The sequence below is a fragment of the Natator depressus genome, chromosome 10, assembly GCF_965152275.1.
Source record: "Natator depressus isolate rNatDep1 chromosome 10, rNatDep2.hap1, whole genome shotgun sequence".
Classification (NCBI taxonomy): domain Eukaryota; kingdom Metazoa; phylum Chordata; order Testudines; family Cheloniidae; genus Natator; species Natator depressus.
The window spans coordinates 83,789,822-83,816,804 of NC_134243.1; the positions used below are offsets into that span (position 1 = coordinate 83,789,822).

The 26,983-nt window shown below is 44.8% G+C and overlaps 1 protein-coding gene across 1 annotated transcript in view; it reads right to left on the reverse strand.

Moving 5' to 3' along the window:
• MAP1A (microtubule associated protein 1A) overlaps positions 1–26,983 on the reverse strand; it is a 107,467-nt gene that overhangs the window by 73,604 nt on the left and 6,880 nt on the right. The window contains exon 2 of the mRNA XM_074966732.1: positions 23,697–23,798. The gene's annotated coding sequence lies outside the window, so the exon portion shown is untranslated. The remainder of the gene's footprint in view (positions 1–23,696; positions 23,799–26,983) is intronic.

Consider the following 26,983-nt stretch of genomic DNA (forward strand, 5'->3'; position numbering starts at 1 on the left):
AGCTTTTGACATGGTCTCCCACAGTATTCTTGTCAGCAAGTTAAAGAAGTATGGGCTGGATGAATGTACTATAAGGTGGGTAGAAAGTTGGCTAGATTGTCGGGCTCAACGGGTAGTGATCAATGGCTCCATGTCTAGTTGGCAGCCGGTGTCAAGTGGAGTGCCCCAGGGGTCGGTCCTGGGGCCGGTTTTGTTCAATATCTTCATAAATGATCTGGAGGATGGTGTGGATTGCACTCTCAGCAAATTTGCGGATGATACTAAACTGGGAGGAGTGATAGATACGATGGAGGGCAGAGATAGGATACAGAGGGACCTAGACAAATGGGAGGATTGGGCCAAAAGAAACCTGATGAGGTTCAATAAGGATAAGTGCAGGGTCCTGCACTTAGGACGGAAGAACCCAATGCACAGCTACAGACTAGGGACCGAATGGCTAGGCAGCAGTTCTGCGGAAAAGGACCTAAGGGTTACAGTGGACGAGAAGCTGGATATGGGTCAGCAGTGTGCCCTTGTTGCCAACAAGGCCAATGGCATTTTGGGATGTATAAGTAGGGGCATAGCGAGCAGATTGAGGGACGTGATCATTCCCCTCTATTCGACATTGGTGAGGCCTCATCTGGAGTACTGTGTCCAGTTTTGGGCCCCACACTACAAGAAGGATGTGGATAAATTGGAGAGAGTTCAGCGAAGGGCAACAAAAATGATTAGGGGTCTGGAACACATGACTTATGAGGAGAGGCTGAGGGAACTGGGATTGTTTAGTCTGCAGAAGAGAAGAATGAGGGGGGATTTGATAGCTGCTTTCAACTACCTGAGAGGTGGTTCCAGAGAGGATGGTTCTAGACTATTCTCAGTGGTAGAAGAGGACAGGACAAGGAGTAATGGTCTCAAGTTGCAGTGGGGGAGGTTTAGGTTGGATATTAGGAAAAACTTTTTCACTAGGAGGGTGGTGAAACACTGGAATGCGTTACCTAGGGAGGTGGTAGAATCTCCTTCCTTGGAAGTTTTTAAGGTCAGGCTTGACAAAGCCTTGGCTGGGATGATTTGATTGGGGATTGGTCCTGCTTTGAGCAGGGGGTTGGACTAGATGACCTCCTGAGGTCCCTTCCAACCCTGATATTCTATGATTCTATGATAGATATGTAGGACTAGAATGGACCTCAAGAAGTCATCATGTTCACCCCCCTGCGCTAAGGCAAAACCAAGTACACCTAGACCAGCCTTGGCAGCTGCTTGTCTAACATTTTCTTAAAAACTTCCAATGATGGGAACTTCACAGCCTCCCTTGGAAGCCTGTTCCTCTCTTTATCTATCCTTACAGTTAGAAAATTTTTCCTCATATCTAAAGCTCCCTGGCTGCAGATTAAGCCCATTACTTCTTGTGCTACCTCCAGTGGACATGGAGAACAACTGATCACAGTCCTCTTTATAACAGCCCTCACAGATTGGAAGACTGATCAGGTCCCCCCCTCAGTCTTCTTTTCTCACGGCTAAACATACCAAGTTTAACATTTCCTCATAGGTCAGGTTTTCTAAACCTTTTATCATTTTTGTTGCTCTCCTTTGGAGTCTCTCTAGTCTGTACCCATCTTTTCTAAAGTGTGGTGCCAAGAACTGGACACAGTACTCCAGCTGAGGCCTCACCAGTGCCAAGTAGAGCGTGACAATTATCTCCTGTCTTATATATGATACACCTTTTAATACACCGCAGAATAGTATTAGCCTTTTTTGCAACTGCATCACATTGTTGATAACACTCTTCAAAGGAGACAGCTGTGGTTCTCATTTATGTGCCTATGAACACAATAGCCAGCCAAGAGGTTGGTCCAACCACCTGCTCTGCTGTTCACTTCCTCTCAGAGAGGTCCTCATTAGCCCAGGAAGACATCGTGAATCACTCAATAGTTACAATGTCCATATATATGAATTTGCAAATGAAAGCCTGTTTGCCGTGGTAGTGCCAGGTCCTGACCATATGCAATGAGAGGAAGGCAGCACTGGACACAGTGTCCTGTCCCCAAATGAGATCATCTCATACTCTTGGTGTTTTGCCAGCTTGTCACATTAGGTCCCATGATTTTGTGGCATTTGCATGCTGCTTTCAACCACACAAATTTCCACCTGACCTCTTTGAGAGCAATTCCCTCTTCCATGCACCAGAGGCAGTTGTTCCTCATTGAGCCACTGTTGCTTCCTTCTCTTCACCCCCGTAAGTCTCCAGCTCAGTCACTGTTCTATGAACAAACCGCCCTGCAGGGAAGATAATGGGCACCTGTCCTGGTCCTGCCAAGTAGTATCACCTCCCTTTGTATTCAGTAGTACAGTAAAAGGGTGAAGCAAGTGGGTAGTGAGTGCCTGAAACCCCACTACCCTGCCAGCAGGTACTGCCCATTAGGAGAGAGTTAAGTGGGGTCTGCTGACTCACTGAGGCAGGAGCCTACTACCCCACCTGGGAATAAAGGAGGTAGAAGTGGTTCTCTAGGGAGAGAGGCTCTAATGCAGTGGTCCCCAAACTTTTCAGGGCCGTGCCCCTTCCCCAGTGCCAGGAGCAGGGCCGTGGCTCACAGCAGGGGGGATGCACACAGGGTAAGAGGGGGCAAGGGTGGGGGCTGGAGTGGAGTGGAGCAGAGCTGGGATTGGAACAGGGCTGGGTGGTGCTCCCTCCCTGCCCCCGTAGGGGCTGGCCCAGGCCCCGCTGTGCCCCCCCAAACAGGGGTGTGTGCCCCACAGTTTCAGGACCTCTGCCTCTAATGTAGGGCTGGGCAGTCCAGATGGAAATGCTCTAGGAGCAGCCCAGGCCAGAGAGAAGGTCTGAGCTGAACTTTCTCATATTGTAGATTCCTTATGAATAGGGCCCTACCAAATTCACAGCCATGAAAAACGTGTCACAGACCGTGAAATCTGGTCTCCCACCATGAAATCTAGTCTTTTGCGTGCTTTTACCTTATACTATACTGATTTCACAGGGGAGACCAGACCATCATTTCTCAAATTGGGGGTCCTGACCCAAAATGGAGTTACAGAGGGTCACACGGTTATTTTTTGGGGGTTATGGTATTGCCACGCTTACTTCTGCACTGCTGCCTTCAGATCTGGGTGGCCAGAGAGTGGTAGCTGCTGACTGAGGGCCCAGCTCTGCAGGTAGCAGCGCAGAAGTAAGGGTGGCAATACCATACCTTGCCACCCTTACTTCTGCACTGCTCCTGGTGGTGGCTCTTCCTTCAGAGCTGGGCTCCCAGCCAGCAGCTGCCCAGCTCTGAAGGCAATGCCGCCACCAGCAGCAGTGCAGAAGGAAGGGTAGCAGTACTGCAACACCCCCTACAATAACCTTGCGACCTCCCCATAACTCCTTTTTGGGTCAGTACCCCTACAATTATAACACCATGAAATTTCAGATTAAAATATCTGAACTCATGAAATTTACGATTTTAAAATTCCTACGACTGTGAAATTGACCAAAAGGGACCGTGAATTTGGAAGGCCCCTACTTATGAACAAAGCCAAACTCCATGGACAGGAAGTCCGCTCTGCATGGGATGGGGACTATGTTTGCAGAACAGGTTAAAGAAGGCAACTGCATTCAGGAGAGAGCAAAACAGAGAATCCCAAATCCTGGGAACTGTAGGCTCCCTCTGCATGTCTTAGCTGCCCTAGCTATACAACCTCCTCCCAATGCCTGTGGCTTCTCTATAGTGCTGCATGTTGCTTCTCTGCCAACTTCAGAAGGTTCTTAATGAAGGCATTGCAGCCTCTGCACAGGACCCAGTGGCTGTTGCAGGGGCTGCAGAATGGAGTATCTAGTCCTCAAAAGAACCACTTCCCTTCCATTGGCAGAAGATCATAACCACAGGGGGCTGCATGAGGAGGCAAGTGGAGTCCCCCTTTATTTCAGCAGTCAAGAAGCAGGGTCACAACCTACATCTCCATGTGCTCATGACAGCGGTAGTTTCAGCCTGATGTGCATGTACACTGTAGATAGTAGGGCTTGTGCTCTCTCCTAGAGTTTAAAATACTAGAAGATAAACCAAAATGCTCACCTGCCTTTTAAGCCAAGCAATCTCACAATTTCTTTTGACTTGTCTCAGGACGTATTTGCTCTATGGGTTTCCAATAATGCAAGCTGCAACCTCTCAGCTCTGAGATACATGGATCAGGGCATAATCTTGCAGCACAACAGTATTATGACATATTTGCAGACACAGGACTCCCAAAAGGATGACCCCTGGGATCTCTGCTCCTTTCTAGCACTCACTAAAGAAACCCCAAATAACAGATCCCTGAAACCTGCAGGCATCAGCCAAGCACTGAATATCATCTGCTACTGTCAAGGCCTGGATGATGCTACCCTAATCTAGCTGCATTTAGGGGGAGGGCACTCCAACTACTTTTATGCACATTCAGGCCCAAAGGAGGAGGTCTCCCCTGCTTGATTAGTCCTAGCTGATTCCAAGATGCTCAAAGCTCATGCACGGATTCCAGGTTGACGGGCACCACTGTCTTTTCACTGCAGTTATAAAAGATCCCCTCCATGAGTTCACTTCCAGAAAAATCACTGACTGGACTGGTGTATTAGAATGCTGTAGAGATTTAACCTGGTGCAAAGGACAGATAGGAAGAGTACAGGCTGCCAGGTCTCCCAAAGTCATTGTGGAAAGAAATATTTATCTTTCTGGTGGGTAGGTTTGTTTCTGGATTCTCTTCTGAATCCCTTCATTTCCCCCCATGGCACGGTGTCCAGCTGTCCAGTGCAGAAAGGCCAGAGGGGATATTAAACAGCCACTGTTACATTTAAACATCTGCAGGACTGGATTACTTCCATCCAAGAGTTTTAAACCAATTGTCTAAAGAGTTCCCTTTACAGTTGATGTTGATATTTAAAAAAAAATTGGAACACTGGGGAAATTCCAGAAAACTGTAACATTGTGCCAGTACTTAAAGAGTGTAAAGATGATGATCCAGGGAATTTTAGGCCAGTTAAACAGAGGTCCCAGGCAAAATTGTGGAAAGGCTGACACAGGATGCAGTTGGTAAAAAATTAAAGAACAGTAGCATTAATGCCAGTCAACATGGTTTTATAGAAAATAGGCATTGTCAAACAAACAATATTTTTTCATTGAATTTAAAGTTTGTTTGATAAAAGTAACTGTTGAGAGAATATAATTATACTTCTGTAAGCCACTGGGCTTAATACATCAACATTCTGTTAAAAAAAATATTAGCATTATACAAAATAAATGTAGCCCATTTCAAATGGATTAAAACTGGCTAACTGATAATTTTCAACAAGTAATGATAAATGGAGAATCATCCTCAATGGGATGTTTCTAGGGGAATCCCACAGGGATTTGTTCTTGGCCCAATGTTATTCAATATCTCTATCAATGATCTGGAAAAAATGTAAAATCATTGCTGGTAAAAAGAACAGGAGTACTTGTGGGACCTTAGAGACTAACATATTAGTCTCTAAGGTGCCACAAGTACTCCTGTTCTTTTTGCGGATACAGACTAACACAGCTGCTACTCTGAAACCTAATTGCTGGTAAAGTTTGTAGATGACACTAAAATTGGTGGAATGGTAAATAATGATGGTCAGTTCTACAGAGCAATCTGAACAACATGCATTTTAAAACACATAAATGTGCAAGGTTGAGATCTAGGAACCAAGAATTTAGGGTACACTTATAAGATGGGGCTGTATTTTGGAAAGCAATAACTCAGAAAATGTCTTCAGGATTCATGATTGATAACCAGTTGAACTTGACCTCCCAATTCAATGCTGTTGCTAAGAAAACTAACATGCTTCTTGGATGTATAAGCAGGGTAATAGTAAATCAGACTAATGAAGCGGTATTACCTCTGTGCATGGCATTAGTGAGACCATTACTGGATACTGTGTCCAACTCTAGCATCCATGCTTCAAAAAGAAAGTTGACAAATTAAAAAGGATTCAGAAAAGAACTACAAGAATGATTTGAGGTCTGGAAAGCTTGCCTTACAGTAAAAGACTAAAGAAGCTCAGTCTATTTAGTGTATCCAAGAGAAGGTTAAGAGGTGACTCAATCACAGCCTACAAGTACCTACATGGGGAGAAGATTTCTAACAGGAGAGGACTCTTCAATTTAGCAGATAAAGGCATAAACAATGTAATGGTTAGAAGCTGAAACTAGACAAATTCAATTAGAAATAAAGGTGCAAATTTTCAACAGTGAGGGTAATTAACCATTGGAATAAGTTACCTAGAGAGGTGGTGGATTTTCTACCACTTGAAGTCCTTAAGTCAAGTTCAGATGTCTCTTTCTAAAACAGTCTAACACAGGAAACCAGACTAGATGGTCAAAATGTCCCTTCTGGCCTTAGAATCTACTAGTTACTTTAAAAAGATGGTGAGGATTACTATGGAATAATGTAACATGCACCTTCATATACTTTATGTTGCTCCCAATCCCTGAGCACCCAGGCTTGGGAAGCTAAACTAGGTCTCCCCTATTTCAGTGTACAGCATGCCAAGGAGTAAGAGGCTAGGTCAGGGTCTCCCACTTACCTAAGACTACATCTATACTACAGACTAGAGGTGTGATTCCCAGCGTACATACACACACTCGCACTAGCGCGATGACAGCTGGGAATCACCCCTAACGTGTGCTGACGTAGCCTAAGATACTGTGCCACTGCTGTACTTCCCGTGCTACCGCAGCTACACTGTTATTTACACTCAGTAGCACGAGCATGCATACGCAAGCTGGGAATCACCCCTAACTTGTGCAGACATAACCTAAGATATTGGGTAGAAGAGACAAATACAGGTACAGTACCCATGCTCCTGCAGAAGCTGAGTCTCCCTGGAACACCCTGCCATGAAACAAGGAGAAATTTGCTGGTTTATTTTTATATTTGGAATCTCTTGGGTCAAAGTTTCCAAGTAAGCAGCAAAACACTCCATTATCTCCAAATAAACTGAAGGCAAGCTAGTGCTTCAACAGGCACGTGCTTCCTAGTTTGAAGCTTCCAATAATGGTCATTAACCTCTTGGCTTCCAGGGTCAGCACAGAGACATTTTTCCATTTCTCAGTCATGATGCACACAGAGGGAAATTCACTGCTCCTCAGTTCCCTCTTATCTTGGCCTCCCCAGCTAAAGAACCACTGGATCGGAAGAGGAAGGAATGTCTGCAGTCCACAGTTTTAAATTCCCATTGGAGGCAAAGTCTGTACCTTCTGGCAGTGCCAGGGTTAATGAGGCACGGCAAAATCCTGGAACGCAGCCAATCACAGACTCAGGAACATCTGTTTTCTTAGGGAATTATGGCACTAAATTTACAATGGCACATGACAGCAATTAATCTGTGGTGAAACAGGATTAGCAGCCTCCAGCCACACTCTTCTACGACTGTGCTCTCAGTCTGCACAAAATGGAAGAATTTATCTCCTCAAATAACAGTTGTGGTTCTGGACAACCAGAACCAGGCAGAGTTGCTACAGGGGAATCCTGCTCAAGTGCCTTCAGTCCAGCTGGAGGAGTGAGAGTTATTAACACAGTGGTGCTGACCCTTTTCAGACTTAGGGCAAAATATACGTCACAAAGGTCAAGGGACCAAAATCAATACTCAGGGCCTGTTCTGCTTCATACCAGCGTGGTGGAGTCATAGAATATCAGGATTGGAAGGGACCTCAGGAGGTCATCTAGTCCAACCCCCTGCTCAAAGCAGGACCAATCCCCAATTTTTGCCCCAAATCCCTAAATGGCCCCCTCAAGGATTGAACTCACAACCCTGGGTTTAGCAGGCCAAAGCTCAAACCACTGAGCTATCTCTCCCCCCCAACCACTGAGCTATCTCTCCCCCCAAGAGCACAGAGACAACAAAGCCACTCCCTACTCTTCTCTTCCTGCTGAGCCTGGGGCAGTGATGCCCCCAGGCTACTCTAACCTGGGTTGGGGTACAGAATCAGGGAACCATAATTGGTTACCAGTTAACTTTTTTCACTTTCTTAGGCTCCCCTAGACAGCTGTGTGGACACAGGCATCCAGCCTTTCTTAGGTACTGCCACAGGCTCAGGCAGAGCTGGCTGAGCTCTTATTATACTCTCCCTGGGGCTCTCACAGCCTGGCAAAGAAGCAGGCAATGGAGCAGCTGGAGTTACTCTATTTCTCCAAGATACAACAGGCAGTCAGCAGGGGAGCTGCAGAGCAGTTGCAGTGGGTTGGAATGGAGTGCTCCCAACTCACCCCAGAGCTGGCCCTGTGACTGCTGGGGAAGCAGTGGGTGGTTAGGGTGGTGGTGCTCTCTACTTCCTCCATAGAGCAGAATGACCAATTTGAGTACTTCAGTTTAAAAATTGCAGGGTGTGGCTAAGAAAGCATATCTTCAATTCTAAATCAAATACAGTAGAACCTCAGAGATATAAACACCAGAGTTACGAACTGACCAGTCAACCGCATACCTCATTTGGAACTGTAAATATGCAATAAGGCAGCAGCAGAGACAAAAAAAGAAAAGCAAATACAGTACAGTACTGTGTTAAATGTAAACTGCTAAAAAAAAATAAAGGGAAAATTTAAAAAAAGATTAGACAAGGTAAGGAAACTGTTTCTGTGCTTGTTTCATTTAAATTAAGATGGTTAAAAGCAGCACTTTTCTTCTGCATAGTAAAGTTTCAAAACTGTATTAAGTCAATGTTGAGTTGTAAACTTTTGAAAGAACCATCATAACGTTTGTTCAGAGTTACAAACATTTCAAAAGGTGTTCATAACACTGAGGTTCTACTGTACACATTTTCTGGAGGGCCCTACATTGAACTCCACTGCATTAGGTGGAGCTAGAACACAGAGAAATAAGCAGAAAACTACAGGCAGCCATTGGCTGTTCTTATTTTTTGTATTGTCTTCCTACTTTTTTTTTTTTAAACAAACAAAAAGTTTTTGTACCACCACCTCCAGCCCCATACAGTTTGAGAAAGCCAGCTCCACAAGAACCACTACAGCTATGGAGATCAAACAAGAGGCAGTAGGGCAGAGAACTCCAAGGTAGAATATCAGATTCCAAGGCCCAAAGGGACCATTGTGATAATCCAGTCTGACCTCCTGTATAGCACAGGCCAGAACTTTCCCACAATAATTCCTAGAGCACAGCTTTTAGAAAAGCATCCAATCTTGATCTAGAAATAGTCAGTGATGGAGAATCCACCATGACTCTTGGTAAGTTGTTCCAATGATTACTTAACCTCACTGTCAAAAATGTACACCTTATTTCCAGTCTAAATTTGTCTAGCTTCAACTTCTAGCTATTGGATCATGTTATATCTTTCTCTGCTAGATTGAAGAGCCCATTATCAAATATTTGTTCCCAGTTTAGATATTTATAGACTGTAAGCAAGTCAAATGCTTTACAGAAGTCTAAGTGTATTACATCAAAAGAGAAGGTTACTCACCTTCTGCAGATGTGTGTTCCTGTGGGTGCTCCACTCCAGGTGATGGTGCATCCCTGCACCTTTGCTTGGAGAGTTTTGCAGCAGTGCCTGTACGGGCTGCACACGCGCAGTGCCTCCCTCATGCACCATTGGCACTTCATCTAGCAGGTGTGCAAGACCCAGATTCCTCAGTTCCTTCTCTGCCGCAGTCTGCTTTAAACTCTGAAGTAGATGGGAGGGGGTGGGTAGTGGAGCACCCACAGGGATACACATCTCAAAGAACCTCATTTACTGCACAAGGTGAGTAACCTTCTCTTCTTCGAGAGATGTCCCTGTGGGTGCTCCACTCCAGGTGACTGTAGAGCAGTGCCTTCCTAGGATGGTAGGGGCTTCAGAGTTGGTAGGATAAGTGATAATATGGCTTGACCCAGGCGAGTCTCCATCTTAGGGCCTTGCATGATTGCATAATGTTTGGCAAAAGTGTGTTCGGAGGCCCAGGTGGCAGCTTTGCCTATGTCTATAAGGGGAACGTTGTTTAGGAATGCTACAGACGCTGATATGGATCTAGTACAGTGGGTCTTGATCCCTGCTGGAGGTTATGTTTCTTTTAATTGACAGCACAGGTGAATACATCCAGATATCCATTAGAGAGTCTCTGCATAGATATGGAGGTACCCTTAGAGCGTTCTGTGATGGATATAAAGAGTTTTGGTGAAACTCTAAATGGCTTGGTACTGTCCAAGTAGAAAGCTAGTGCTCTTCTAACACCAAGGGTGTGCATCATAGCTTCGAACGTGTTCTCGTGTCGCTTAGGAAAGAAAGGTGAAAGCTGTATAGGTTGATTAATGAATTTATCTTTAAAAAAGATAGTGTATGGCGGATCTGCTATGAGAGCCCCAATTTCTCCCACACGTCTAGCAGATGTGATTGCTATTAGGAGTGCCATTTTTCCTGGATAGGTGTAGTAAGGAGCAGTTTGCTAAGGGTTTGAACTGCTTCTGAGTGCGAACCATTAAGACCAAGTTTAAGTCCCGGGATTGTGTGGGTGGTCTCACGTCCGGACAGATGGTTTGAATGCCCCTGAGGAATTGCTTGGTGATTGGGTGAGCAAAAATTGTAGTGTTGCCGATTTTTTGGTGAAAGGCGGTGACAGGAGATGTACCTTTACTGAGCTGATGGAGAGGTCAGATTGTTTTAATTCCAGGAGGCAGTCTAATATCAATGGAAGAAGTGCAGATGTTCCATCAGTTTGTCTAGCGGTGCACCATGCTGTAAATATCTTCCACTTATGTAGGCAAGTGCTACGTGTAATATGTTTTCTACTGTGGAGCAGCAGCCTCTGGTCCTGTTCAGAACAACTTAGTTTGTCATTAGAGAATCATAGAGGAGCCATGCCTTCAGATGTAGCATCTTTATGTTTGGATGTTGCAATTGATCCTCTCACTGTGTTAATAGGTCCGTCTGGAGCGGGAGAGTGATGTACAGATACCGTGCTTGTCTTGGCCATGTAGGGGCTATTAGGAGGACTCTGGCTTTGTCAGTCCTTATTTTCTGTATTACTCTGGGTAGTAATGGTATTAGTGGGAATGCATAGAAAAAGTCTGTGTTCCACCTGGTCAGGAACACATCCCCTATTGATCGCTTCCCCAGGCCTGCTCTGGAGCAGAATTTTGGACACTTGGTGTTGCAGGCAGTCACAAATAGATCTATTTGTCAGTGGCCCCATTCCAATATTGCGTTGTTTAATTCCCATTTGTGGTCATGGGGAAAATATCCGCTGAGTTCGTTTGCTGTGGTGTTCTGGCATCCAGGTAGGCAGGAAGCCGAGACATGGATATTGTGTTGGATGCACCAATTCCAGAGTCTCATAGCCTCAGTACAGAGCGAGTGTAATCAGGCTCCCCCTTGCCTGTTTAAATAAAACATGCAAGCAATGTTGTCAGTCATTACTCTTATGATTTAGTTTCTTATAAACTGTAGAAAGTGGAGGCAGGCATTACAGATGGCAAGGAGTTCTAGAAGGTTTAGGTGTTGCCTTGTCTCGGCTGTGGACCATAATCCCTGAATTGTGCGATGTTGCATGTGTTCTCCCCACCCAACAAGGGAGGCATCTGTTGTGATGATCTGTGATGGAGGATCTTGTGTAAACACAAAAAGAAAAGGAGTACTTGTGACACCTTAGAGACTAACAAATTTATTTGAGCATAAGCTTTTGTGAGCTACAGCTCACTTCATTGAATGCATTCAGTGGAAAATACAGTGGGGAGATTTATATACATAGAGAACATGAAACAATGGGTGTTATCATACACACTGTAACAAGAGAGTGATCACTTAAGGGGAGCCATTACCAGCAGGAGAGCTGTGGGGGGGAAGAGGGGGGAAAACCTTTTGTAGTGATAATCAAGGTGGGCCATTTCCAGCAGTTGACAAGAACGTCTGAGGAACAGTGGGGGGTGGAGGGGTGGAATAAACATGGGGAAATAGTTTTACTTTGTGTAATGACCCATCCACTCCCAGTCTTATTCAAGCCTAAGTTAATTGTATCCAGTTTGCAAATTAATTCCAATTCAGCAGTCTCTCGTTGGAGTCTGTTTTTGAAGTTTTTTTGTTGAAGAATTGCCACTTTTAGGTCTGTAATCGATTAGAGTGACCAAAGAGATTGAAGTGTTCTCCAACTGGTCTTTGAATGCTATAATTCTTGACGTCTGATTTGTGTCCATTTATTCTTTTACGTAGAGACTGTCCAGTTTGACCAATGTACATGGCAGAGGGGCATTGCTGGCACATGATGGCATATATCACATTGGTAGATGTGCAGGTGAACGAGCCTCTGATAGTGTGGCTGATGTGATTAGGCCCTATGATGGTGTTTCCTGAATAGATATGTGGACACAGTTGGCAATGGGCTTTGTTGCAAGGATAGGTTCCTGAGTTAGTGGTTCTGTTATGTGGTTGCTGGTGAGTATTTGCTTCAGGTTGGGGGGCTGTCTGTAAGCAAGGACTGGCCTGTCTCCCAAGATCTGTGAGAGTGATGGGTCGTCCTTCAGGATAGGTTGTAGATCCTTGATGATGCGTTGGAGAGGTTTTAGTTGGGGGCTGAAGGTGATGGCTAGTGGCGTTCTGTTATTTTCTTCGTTGGGCCTGTCCTGTAGCAGGTGACTTCTGGGTACTCTTCTGGCTCTGTCAATCTGTTTGTTTACTTCAGCAAGTGGGTATTGTAGTTCTAATGCTTGATAGAGATCTTGTAGGTGTTTGTCTCTGTCTGAGGGGTTGGAGCAAATGCGGTTGCATTGTAGAGCTTGGCTGTAGACAATGGATCGTGTGGTGTGGTCTGGATGAAAGCTGGAGGCATGTAGGTAGGCATAGCGGTCAGTAGGTTTCTTGTATAGGGTGGTGTTTATGTGACCATCGCTTATTAGCAGCATACTATCCAGGAAGTGGATCTCTTGTGTGGACTGGTCCAGGCTGAGGTTGATGGTGGGATGGAAATTGTTGAAATCATGGTGGAATTCCTCAAGGGCTTCTTTTCCATGGGTCCAGATGATGAAGATGTCATCAATGTAGCGCAAGTAGAGTAGGTGCATTAGGGGACGAGAGCTGAGGAAGCGTTGTTCTAAGTCAGCCATAAAAATGTTGGCATACTGTGGGGCCATGCGGGTACCCATAGCAGTGCCACTGATTTGAAGATATACATTGTCCCCAAATGTGAAATAGTTATGGGTGAGGACAAAGTCACAAAGTTCAGCCACCAGGTTTGCCGTGACATTATCAGGGATAGTGTTCCTGACGGCTTGTAATCCATCTTTGTGTGGAATGTTGGTGTAGAGGGCTTCTACATCCATAGTGGCCAGGATGGTGTCATCAGGAAGATCACCAATGGACTGTAGTTTCCTCAGGAAGTCAGTGGTGTCTCGAAGGTAGCTGGGAGTGCTGGTAGCGTAGGGCCTGAGGAGGGAGTCTACATAGCCAGACAATCCAGCTGTCAGGGTGCCAATGCCTGAGATGATGGGGCGTCCAGGATTTCCAGGTTTATGGATCTTGGGTAGCAGATAGAATACCCCAGGTCGGGGTTCCAGGGGTGTGTCTGTGCAGATGTGCCAGCAATGCCCCTCTGCCATGTACATTGGTCAAACTGGACAGTCTCTACGTAAAAGAATAAATGGACACAAATCAGACGTCAAGAATTATAACATTCAAAAACCAGTTGGAGAACACTTCAATCTCTTTGGTCACTCTAATCGATTACAGACCTAAAAGTGGCAATTCTTCAATAAAAAACCTTCAAAAACAGACTCCAACGAGAGACTGCTGAATTGGAATTAATTTGCAAACTGGATACAATTAACTTAGGCTTGAATAAGACTGGGAGTGGATGGGTCATTACACAAAGTAAAACTATTTCCCCATGTTTATTCCACTCCTCCACCCCCCACTGTTCCTCAGACGTTCTTGTCAACTGCTGGAAATGGCCCACCTTGATTATCACTACAAAAGGTTTTCCCCCGCCCCTCTGCTGGTAATAGATCCCCTTAAGTGATCACTCTCTTGTTACAGTGTGTATGGTAACACCCATTGTTTCATGTTCTCTATGTATATAAATCTCCGCACTGTATTTTCCACTGAATGCATTCAATGAAGTGAGCTGTACCTCACAAAAGCTTATGCTCAAATAAATTTGTTATTCTCTAAGGTGCCACAAGGACTCCTTTTCTTTTTGTGGATACAGACTAACACGGCTGCTACTCTGAAACCAAAGGTTTAATGATAATCCATTTGTCTTGAGAAGCTTTCATAAAACATATCAAATTAGTCATTCCTTCAAGCTCATCTTACAATTTTTCATTTAAAACACATGAAAATAGTTTAAATAACTGATTCCTAATCACATAATTGAAAAGAATTAATAAAATAATTTAATTATTTTTAAAAGTGATCTGATGATTGGCCATGAAAGGTATAACAGGGGCGAGAGGGCGGGGAGATAATTAGTAAGAGTTAATTTAGTTAGCCCTGTTAAGCAATTTCAAACCCCCTTTCTGTGGCAGGAACAAGTAAATACAAATATTCTTTTGGCAGTTTGGAAAGTGGCTGAGGCTGATAAAAGCACGCTTTTCTGCTCACTCTAAGGAAAAAAAGTGCTTTTCTCTGAGCAGATTTGACTGTTGAATCTGAACCCTAATCAGAAAACTTGTTTTTCCTTTTCCAGAACAGGATTGTGACTCAGCACATACTTTTCTATCCATCAGTTCCTAGCAGAAATAGATGAAGCACATTCCGTTAAAGCCCTGCTAAAAAGGTGGAGTGATAGCCGATGTGACAAGGCCTGGTCCATTACATCACTCCAGACTTGTCTTGCAATTAATACCACACCTCACTGGGTTAGCCAATCACAATGCAGGATTTTTAATCCTATTTTATAATGGGCTTTCACCAAGGTCTTATATATTGTCCATAAACCACTGCACCTCCTCCCCTGTGGCCTCCGTAAGGCAAACAGTACATACACCCTTCAATTCACCAAAATACATCCACTTATATCACCACCATCTCTCCCTCTTTCAAATGCTTCACTAGCTCTTCGTTTCATCACATCAAATACACACTTCTTGTCCTGACCTTCAGAGCCCTTCACAACTCTGTCCTCTACAACCTGTTCTCTCCAATCTCTTGTGTTGTGCTCCCTGCTACCAAAGCCTCCTTTTATTACCTTTGGTCTGTTTTTCCAACAGCCTTTTCTGTGCTTGTTTTTGCACTGTACTTTATACATGGACTGTCCCCCCATAATCCATAAGGCCACTTCCCTATCTCCTCCAATTTCTCCCCAAGAACCAGGTCTCCTATGATGCTGACAAACAATCAGCTAGCTAGTGACTGTTCAGATGTTTGTCAGTCAGGGAGAGCCAATTTTATTTACTGTAAAAGATATGGTACCCTCAGGACCATCAATAGCTCTATGTCAGAGGTGGGCAAACTATGGCCCACAGGCCACATCCGGCCTGTGGGCCCGTCCTGCCTGACCCTTGAGCTTCTGCCCGGGGAGGCTAGCCCCCGGCCCCTCCCGTGCTGTTCCCCCCTCCCCCGCAGCCTCAGTTCGCCACACTGCCAGTGCTCTGGCCCGCTGCTCCTGCCAGGCAGCGCCGCGGTGTGGCTGGCTCCGGGTGGGCGGCGGGGCTGCAAGCTCCTGCTGCTCTGAGCGGCATGGTAAGGGGGCAGGGAGCGGGGGGTTTGGATAACAGGCCGGGGGTTCCAGGGGGCAGCCAGGGGACAGGGAGCAAGGGGCAACTGGATGGGGTGGAGGTTGGCGGGGGCGGTCAAGGGACGGGGAACAGCGGGGGTTAGATAGGCATGGGAGTACCAGGGGGCCTGTCAGGGGGCAGGGTGTGGATATGGGTTGGGGCAGTTAGGGGACGGGGGGGGTCTCAGGAGGGGGCGATCAGGGGTCAAGGAGCAGGGGGGGTTGGATGGGTCAGGGGTTCTGAGGGGGGTCACTCAGGAGGCGGGAAGTGAGAGGGGTGGATAGGGGGTGGGGGCCAGGCTATTTGGGGAGGCACAGCCTTCCCTACCCAGCCCTCCAAACAGCTGTGCAACCCCGATGTGGCCCTCGGGCCAAAAAGTTTGCCCACCCCTACTCTGTGTAATGCCTCCCCTCCTCATTTGTCACTCACTTGTTCCAACTTGTCTCTGATTAGACTATATACCTGTTGGAGCAGTAACTGTCTTCTCTGTGTTTGCACGGCATCCTGCACAGTTAGGTCCTGGTTTTAACTAGGGACACAGTATAAATAAATATAAACAATAGTAATAATCTGCATAAGAATAACAGCGCAAGGACTCCCATTTGTAATCTACTTTCACACTTGGGGTAATTCTTATAAGGAACTAAATTTATTACTAACTTTCACCTCTGACAGACTGTATTTGTTACCTCTCAGATCAAACTTCTCAACTGGGATTCACTCTATTGATGGCTCCCCACTCAGCTGACCTCTCAGGGGTTTCTTACTCAGTTGCAGCAATAAGAACATTACACAGGTGCCCTGGTTCCTGAAGTACCGGTAGTTATTCTATGTCCCAGCTGATTCTATTTACTTCTACTGATGCCCTCATCACTGGATGGAATCAGCCATGCTCTGGGGTCTCTACCACCTCCCCACATTAAGCTCTCTAATATAGCCACTCCAAGGTGACGGGAGAGAGCTCTCCCGTCGACTTAAAGCAACAGTAGCTATGCTGGCAGAAGCTCTCCCGCCATTACAGCACTATCCACACTGGTGCTTATGTCTGTGTAACTTATGTCGCTCGAGGGGGACGGTTTATTCAGACCCCTGAGCGACATAAGATATACAGGCATAAACTGTAGTGTACACAAAGCCTGAGATTCTATAAGGTTTTCAAACTCTTGGTGAGTCCTCTGACAGCTAAAAAATTAAACAGACACTTTGGACATATCACACAAAGCTGTACTGCCTGCACCCCAACTTCAGCCAATAGATGGCAGCAAAACACACTCTTTCTGCCAGAGAAAGGCAAAGTGACGCAGCAGGTCTGAGATCTCTTGTAAGAATGTCCAGACCGGTGTGGGCAGGGACTCAGCTGGCCTTGTCTGGCTCTCATAGCACATCTATCTCAATGCCAGCAGCATGGCAACAAAGCTGAGGAAGCTCCATGTACTGCAGCTTGGAAGTCTCAAATCCATTGTTGGTTCTTTTTATTATTTGTGCAGTCAGTATGAAGAGCATGTTGCTGCCCTGAGGAGTTCAATCTAAATAGACTAAGACAGAAGATGGGAAAGAGGTTGCAAGGAAAAGCGGAGAGGCTGAGCAGGGAGTTAGACCCTACTGCTGTTAGTTTTCAGATTGTTTGGGATCAGGACCAGAATTTTCAACTGTTTAATGAGCTAATTCTTGTCTGCAAGGACAATGAGGTAGAGAGACTGCTATAGCTCTGCTGGAGTTATGGCCCTCCCCTTTCCTCCACTCAAAAAAACCCATCACAGTATCCATCCATTCCCCCTCGTCTTGTAGGCTGGGAGTGCCCAGGGGCCTCTGAAGCTGTTGCATGGTCAAAGGCGCTGAATTTCTTTGAAGCTACACAAAATGCCTGCACAGGCTCCCAGACAATAAGTAAACCTGCAAAGTGAAAGACGTCTCAATACAGTTACATAGTCACCATTCCCCAGGCATGCCGGAGCCACACTTGCTCATCTGGCTCATGGGAGAGTCAACCTAGAGAAACAGATGGTGCTGCTGGACTTAAGTGGATTGGCAGACCTGTGTAGGGGGCCTCAGGGCTTGTCTACACAGAAAAGTTGTGCTGGTATATGCCAAAATGTGGATTTAAACTGATATTGTTATTGTGGTATAACCCCTTGGGTAGAGACTCTAATTTTGATATAACAGTAACCTTTTTTTGTTTACATTAAACACCTTCCAAAGCAACATTTTCTAAACCAAAAATAGAACATTGGAATAGAAGGATCCACATGAGGGTTACACTGGTATGGATATATCAGTACATATAGGAAAGTTTAAGCATTTATAAAAGGCCTTGAGCTGCAGCACCAGAATAGTACTCCACATCATATGTCCACATTACATTCCACTATACCCTGCATCAACAGATCCACTATTCATCTCTGACAGCACAGAGAACTGGACTGCATTACTGGCAGCAAAGGGATTGGTGGTGCTGAAACAAGAAAACTTCACCCACCACAAATGATGAGGGATTCAACTTCTGAGTGGGCTGAATTCAGTGTCATAATGCATCTTGCTCACTCCAGGAACAGCCTTATATGCATTTCAGTCAGAGGAAGGGAAGGGGGACTCAGAGGACATGCAGAATAAACAGTGAAGCCATGCTGGAGTGTGTAGGGGCTGGAGGGGAAGTTGGATTCATTGAGAGAAACAGAGTGCACTGCTCTTAAGGTGGTACCATGACCACAGCTCAGCTGAAGCACTGTGGCAGAGGCACTTAGGAAATGGAAACGGTGGCCCTAAAAATGGAAGCAACACCCTCGCTAGTCTCAGCCCATCACATCCTCCCCACAATTTTACCAGAAAGACTCAAGCATCTTGAATAAGAATTTCTGAATATTAAATGATCTCCAGCAGCATCTCTCCCATCACGATGAAGGGACAGGGAATCAAAATGTAAGCTCCTCCAGCAGCCCAATGCTACTATTCCTATAATAGCAAAGTATTAGATCGTGCACATACATAGAGAGAAGCCAGAGTGGGAGTCTCTCAGTGACTTTAGTCTAGATCCTATTTTATGGCTGTGGACTGGCATGGCAGTGTAGGCTCCTGGTGATAATTACTATTCTAGTCACAGAAGTGGGATTTCAGTTTCCAATATTACATTTAAAAAAAATAAATCCCACCCATAACCACAAGCCAGTCTCTAAGGAGACAGGCCTTTGTTCTCTGATGCTTGGTTTAAACCTCAAGCATCTGTCAAAGTAACAGCATAAATCAAACATAACATTTCATATTTATATGCAGGTGGAGAGAAGATTAATAGAATATCAGGGTTGAAAGGGACCTTAGGAGGTCAACTAGTCCAACCCCCTGCTCAAAGCAGGGCCAATCCCCAACTAAAGCCCTGGCTGGGATGATTTGTCAAGCCTGACCTTAAAAACCTCAAAGGAAGGAGATTCCACCACCTCCCTAAGTAACGCATTGCATGCTTCACCACCCTCCTAGTGAAAAAGTTTTTCCTAATATCCAACCTAAACCTCCCCCACTGCAACTTGAGACCATTACTCCTTGTTCTGTCATCTGCTACCACTGAGAACAGTCTAGATCCATCCTCTTTGGAACCCCCTTTCAGGTAGTTGAAAGCAGCTATCAAATCCCCCCTCATTCTTCTCTTCTGCAGACTAAACAATCCCAGTTCCCTCAGCCTCTCCTCATAAGTTATGTGTTCCAGTCCCCTAATCATTTCTGTTGCCCTCTGCTGGACGTTTTCCAGTTTTTCCACATCCTTCTTGTAGTGTGGGGCCCAAAACTGGACACAGTACTGCAGATGAGGCCTCACCAATGTCGAATAGAGGGGAACGATCAAATCCCTAGATCTGCTGGCAATGCCCCTACTTCTACATCCCAAAATGCCATTGGCCTTCTTGGCAACAAGGGCTCACTGTTGACTCATATCCAGCTTCTCGTCCACTGTAACCCCTAGGTCCTTTTCTGCAGAACTGCTGCCGAGCCGTTCGGTCCCTAGTCTGTAGCAGGGCATGGGATTCTTCCGTCCTAAGTGCAGGACTCTGCACTTGTCCTTGTTGAACCTCAGATTTCTTTTGGCCCAATCCTCTAATTTGTCTAGGGCCCTCTGTATCCTATCCCTACCCTCCAACATATCTACCTCTCCTCCCAGTTTAGTGTCATCTGCAAACTGAGGGTGCAGTCCACACCATCCTCCAGATCATTAATAAAGATATTGAACAAAACCGGCCCCAGGACCGACCCTTGGGGCACTCCACTTGATATCGGCTGCCAACTAGACATGGAGCCATTGATCACTACCCGTTGAGCCCAACAATCTAGCCAGCTTTCTATCCACCTTATAGTCCATTCCTCCAGCCCATACTTCTTTAACTTGCTGGCAAAAATACTGTGGGAGACCGTGTCAAAAGCTTTGCTAAAGTCAAGGAATAACATGTCCACTGCTTTCCCCTCATCCACAGAGCCAGTTATCTCGTCATAGAAGGCAATTAGATTAGTCAGGCATGACTTGCCCTTGGTGAATCCATGCCGACTGTTCCTGATCATTTTCCTCTCCTCTAAGTGCTTCAGAATTGATTCCTTGAGGACCTGCTCCATGATTTTTCCAGGGACTGAGGTGAGGCTGACTGGCCTGTAGTTCCCAGGATCCTCCTTCTTCTCTTTTTTAAAGATGGGCACTACATTAGCCTTTTTCCAGTCGTCTGGGACCTCCCCCGATCGCCATGAGTTTTCAAAGATGATGGACAATGGCTCTGCAATCACATCCACATTTAGCACTCTCGGATGCAACGCATCCGGCCCCATGGACTTGTGCACGTCCAGCTTTTCTAAATAGTCCCGAACCACTTCTTTCTCCACAGAGGGCTGGTCACCTCCTCCCCATGCTGTGCTGCCCAGTGCAGTAGTCTGGGAACTGACCTTGTTCGTGAAGACAGAGGCAAAAAAAGCATTGCTTATATTAGCTTTTTCCACATCTTCTCCCACTAAGTTGCCTCCCTCATTCAGTAAGGGGCCCACACTTTCCTTGACTTTCTTCTTGATGCTAACATACCTGAAGAAACCCTTCTTGTTACTCTTAACCTCTCTTGCCAGCTGCAACTCCAAGTGTTATTTGGCCTTCCTGATTTCACTCCTGCATGCCTGAGCAATATTTTTATACTCCTCCCTGGTCATTTGTCCAGTCTTCCACTTCTTGTAAGCTTCTTTTTTGTGTTTAAGATCAGAAAGGATTTCACTGTTAAACCAAGCTGGTCGCCTGCCATATTTACTATTCTTTCTACACATCGGGATGGTTTGTTCCTGTAACCTCAATAAGGATTCTTTAAAATACAGCCAGCTCTCCTGGACTCCTTCCCCGCCCCCCCATGTTATTCTCCCAGGGGATCCTGCCCATCAGTTCCCCGAGGGAGTCAAAGTCTGCTTTTCTGAAGTCCAGGGTCCATATTCTGCTGCTCTCCTTTCTCCATTCCTGCTACTGATCTGCTTGTTACACCAGTGAAGTGTGCACACTTCATCTATGCAAAAGAATATGTATTACTGTTACCCCATCCTTCCCTAGCCCTCATTTGTTTTACCAACCTGCTACATCTTGTCCTAAACTAAGACTGGGGAAGGCAGTGTCTTACACTATGTCTGTGCAGTGCCTATCACATGAGGCCCTAAACTGGTTGGGGATCTCTAAGCAATAATACAAAACAAATAAAATCATCTTTCTTTAGTTCCCTTCAGAGGATCTCAAGTAGTTAATCCCTTAGTTTATAACAAGAGACCAGATATTTTACAGGTGGACAAATTGGAAGTATGGAGGAACTCAATTACTCATTCAAGAATGAGGGTTTCAGTGGCATAAGTGCAAACAGGATATAGGAATCTAGTTTAGGATTTTCTACAGTGCTCATCATTGTAGTGCCTAAGCACTTTCCAGGTAAATCATGTGTCTGTGGAGAGCTCCATAGCAGACTCCATGGAACCTCCTGATCTTCTCCATTCCCTGGTTATGGGAAGCTTTGCTTGAGACATACAGATTTTTTTTAAAAAATCTGTTTAGAGAATTCTTTATCACATGCTGCATACACTACATTATTCCAGAGGAACACAACTGTTTTTGCAAGTCATGGATGGAAATCTGACTATGTTTTCCTACATGTTTGTATGCGCTCAGTACAGCTGAGCCCCAATCCTACTTGGCACCTCATAGTGCTACAGCAATACAAAAAATAAATAAAGGAATTTAATAGAGTAGCTGGGTCTTTACCATTTGATGGCTTTGTAGATTAGGACTAAGGCCTTGAACTAGCAAGTGAAGTGGGAACCAGAGCCTCTACAGAGGTAATGATAATGTACTCAAGGAGGCTCATCTCATTAAACTGGGCTGCTATAATCTACACAAGATGAAGCCTTGATATTGCATCTACCTTCAGGCCTAGAGACAGTAAGTCACAGAAATCTAATCTGGAGGTGACAAACACATAGATCATTGTGGTCAAATCTTTATCCAGTCAAACTGGAAGGGCATATTGAGTGGGGTCCCACAAGGTTCTGTACCGGCTCTGATTCTATTCACTATCTTCATAAATTTGGATAATGGCATAGAGAGTACACTTTAAAGTTTGTGGACAATACCAAGCTGGGAGGGGTTTCAAGCACTCTGGAAGACATGATTAGAATTCAAAATGATCTTGACAAACTGGTGAAATGGTCTGAAATAAATAGGATGAAATTCAATAAAGGGCAAATGCAAAGGACTACACTTAGGAAGAAACAATCAATTGCACATATACAAAATGGGAAAAGACTGCCTAGGAAGAAGTACTGCAGGAAAAGATCCGGGGGTTATAGTGGATCACAAACTAAATATGAGTCAATAATGTAACACTGTTACTAAAAAAGTGAACATAATTCTGGGCTCTATTAGCAGGAGTGATGTAAGCAAGACATGAGAAGTAATTCCTCCACTCTACTCAGTACTGATAAGGCCTCAACTGGAGTACTGTGTCCAGTTCTTGGCACCACACTTCAGGAGAGGAATTAATCAAGTGTGTACATAGTAATACACAGAGCTTTAACTCCAGATATCCCGCTACTTTACAAAAATGCATCATTCTTACTATCCTCATTTTATAGGTAAAGAAACTGCGTCACAGGCTCACATAGTAAGTCAATGGCAGATCCAGAAACAGAACCTAGGCCTCTGCTTTCCAGTTATATATCCTGACCATTAGGAAAATGGCACCTTCCTTCAAGTACACACAAACACCTAAAAAGAGGAATCTGACAAGGTGTAATATGTTGATATAAAAACATCTTGCAGGCATAGCTCACAGTGACAGCCTGTGCCCATATGTCTGATATGATCTATATTTAATATGTATATACATTTTGAGAAATTTAACAGTGTGACAATTAGCCTGGGAACAGAGGACAGTTCTAAATGCATGGTAATACGGCACTCTTTCAAAGATGCCAATGGTATTTAATATCAAGTACTTATTCATCATCTTTCCTTTCAGGAAAGTGGAATAAACGCCTATGAAATGCAAATTGCTATTCAGGTAAACAAACATTCAGTTAGTCTTCCTCAGCCCCCCACACTATCCAACAAGGTGATTACTTCTGGTAACTCTCCCATGAGTGGGGAATTTACAGTTTCAAACTATTAATTACCTCTATAAAGAGATCTGAGAATACACAGTTTGTATGAAATAATGTATTGTGCTGTAAGAAGGAACAAACAACAATGCCTTAAATTATTTATCTGGGCACTCTGTTTAAAAGCCTATTTGCATGTCTCTAGTTCCTCTACAAGCCCTCCACCCTCACCAACAATTAGACCAGCAGTTTTAGATAAATATATATCAGTGCAAAGGAATTTAATGTCTATGGTTTCCACCTTCAGTGTTCATGTTAATGTCTACTCAAACCGGGAGAAGCAACTCACAGGAAGAACATGGTTGTTTTCTAAGTAGTAAAATCTTTACCAATTTCATTTCCATCCTCTATTCACCAACTTCAAACTCCAACAGAAAAGCAAAAAAATGAATATAGATAAAAGGAAACTGACCTTTGAACTCTGAAGAAAACTGAGCAAGATGCTGACTTACAAAGAGTCTCAGTTGCTGATTAAGGTCACAAGAGGGAAGATGAATGTTCCATGAGCGAATTCCTGTCCAACAAGAAAAGTAGAATTAAGGCCTTTTTCCATGAATTCCAAAACCAGGAATGGAGGTGTCAATAAAAGTCAGCCAGCTGATTATATGAAACTGTGTATGCTATTTCAGAAGCCCATATTTAGGACCCATGGTGAACATTTTAAAAGACAAGGGACAGTTAGGCAGCCAATTCCCATTTGTTCCTTTACAACTCTGCACCTAGGTTATGGGGCAGGACAAGGTAGTAAATGAGTTTTCATTTTAGTGAGGTTCCACAAACAATGACTAAACCAAATACACCACTGCATAATCAGGCAAATGCACTGTGGGAGTTTTACATCTTCTGAAGTGTTCAGCATTGGCTGTTGGCAGAGATGGGATACTGGACTAATTTGACTATTGATCCGTTTGATACGACAGTTCTTATAACATGTGTACCCCTCCGAGTCACAGTACAGACCATCCCCCTCAACTTCCTTTACCACATCACTCTTCCAAAGCCATGGATCACCCTCAGACCCTTTGAGTTTGCTCTTTAAGCTATACAATCTTTGCAAAATAATCGCCTTCATATCCCAGCAGGGAGTAGACTCTCTTCCCAGACCAGATGGCGTCACACCATGCTGGGGAAGTCACCTTCAGACCTTGGTGAGGAAGAGTTTCACCTTCTGGGTAGCATATACAGTGCTACAGGTAATTCATCTTCATGTCCCAACAAGGAGCAGCCACTCCCAGATGGCACCTTGCCACGGTTGGGTGCATGGTAATCAAACTGTTGGTACATATGATAACTCCACCTCACCTTTCATTCGTTGCTGCCTCCAGCAAGCCAGCAGCAGCTTAAAGCCAGTGATAGAGTGTTGTACAAGTCAAATACATAATAACTAAACTAAGGTTCTAAACTTTATCAGTACTCATTACGTGAGTACTGATAAAACACCTTTGCCACCATCTCAGAGAGAAAATTCCACTCCTGTGTGATGGTGCATTAAAGACAGGGGGTCAAAAAAGCCAGAAAAAAAAATCTTAGCTCCACACCTGTCGCTACCCTAAAAGGAGTCTATTGCCAGTCCCTGGAGGAGCAGGGGTACCAATCCAGTTAACTGCAGCAATCAGTTCTTGTTCTCCAGCACTATAGCTCGATTCAGGAGACGACCGTCAACTGAATGCAACATAGTGGCCACTGCTCAGCAGAGGATGCAAACTCAAATATCAGCGCTGCTTCCAGAGTACAAGATGCAATTACAAAGCTCAGCCCGAGCCCTCAGCACACATCACCATAATGGGGTTAGTAGTTTGCCACATCACACACACATAGCAAACATATAGTTTCAAAGGCAGGGATTGTTTAGAATAACTCTGGACAATTTTTTTGTTAACTTGTCTATGGTCACAGCACACACTGCAAAGGAATGGTGCAGCAATCAGGTGACAGACCGCACTGCAGAACGTATGACAAGCTAATGGCGCTCAGGATGCTCTCAGAATATCAGAAAAACCCATCATCAGTTTTAGCAGCACCACAGGATATCAATTGTTCCTGCTCCTTTATGTCCCCACCCCCAAATAACAAACACAGGCCAAGAAATAAGAGTTCTGCAGTTCAGGAAGGGAACAGATTGAGGCAAGGCAGGGAAAATCAGTTCCCCTTTTTATAAAAATGGCCTTGATAAGCAAGCTGTGATTTAATACATGTGCCCAACACAGGGGCTCTTTAATACCTCTGCAGTGTTGATGAGATGAAGCTGAATAGCAATCCAACCTGGAGGGGAACAGAAGGGAGGTGAGGTGGCTCTCTGCAGGACACTTCCTGCTGATGTGAGCTGCTGTATCAGTCACAGTTTCTTGGCTGCAGCAACAAGAAGGGCTATTCTGGAGCACTGCTTGTTACATTCTCCACAATGCAAAGAAAAGAGATCCTCTTTTAAAATCTATGGGGAGAGGGGGCTTCTCATTTAGTATCTCAGCTAATTTTCAAGTTTTTCCTCTGAGCAGTTTGGAAGTCACTCAGTTTAGTTTTTAAAATCATCCCTCATCTTACCAATGACCATCACCTCAAATGCTCAGCCCACTGCAGAGGGACCAGACCATTGCTCTACCAGATTCCGGGCCCCCTTCTCCTTACACAGGTGTGTGCAATGTACCATCCTGAGGTTTCCTAACTGGTCATATTCTTTGAGGATGCTGCTGTAGCATGTACTGCATGGGTACAGGTCCATGTGACTTGTGGTACAGTTTCTCATATCCCATTCCTCATGCCCTTGCAAACTGTCTGACTTCCTGCTGGGTTAATTGGCTTATAAGATTTGACATTTCCTTTTAATACCAGCTTCACTCCCTTGAGACATTCTTTCAAAACTGGACGAATCAAAGTAGAATAGAAACGTGACCTTCGGATCAGACTCTGCTTCATAGCATGTGAGAGTAGCCACTGTTCAAGTCTCACACAGAGAACCACATGATGCCACTGAAGCCGGGTAATGCTTAGGTATCAAGAATATGTTTGTTCTTAATTCTAGTCTAACTTGTGTGTTCTCCTGGACCACACTAAGGGAAAAGCATACGAGATTAGTAGTCACATTCTGTAAGCGACTCTGCACACCTTCAAAGTCACACAGGGCAAGATTTTGGTGGTGTTTACGAGGAAAGTCCTCAAAGTCTTCCTCTCTGTATGACAACACCTCAGTTTAGGCATGCCCATAATAAAAAACAAAATAAGAATAAAGATTAATTAATTATTCTACCCTCAAAGAACATCCTACATCCCAATCACACTGTAGAGTAAACTAACACTTTGCACCAACCTAACTTTCAGTCTCAGTGCTGCTGAGAAGTCCAAAGTCAATCTGATTTGGATCTGCATTCTAAACTCCTTACTGTCAAACAAACAAAAACTGTACAAAGGGCTTTCAGGGGACAACAACATTTTGTTGCCAATTAAGAGATGTTTTACTCAGTGTCTCCTAACTGATAAAATGCAATTCCTGTTCAGCAGACTGATTCACTATCACAAGGCACCCTGTACACTGTGACCCAGCAAGCTGTATCACCTTTCTCAGTGTGTCATATCACATCTATGTGACCCTCTAGCTATGGGTAAGGCTGCAAGTCTGTCACGGAAGTCACGGATTCCATGACTTTCCATGACCTCTGCAGCTGGTGCTAGCTCAGGGGCTGCCCAAGCCAGGCAGCCCCTGGG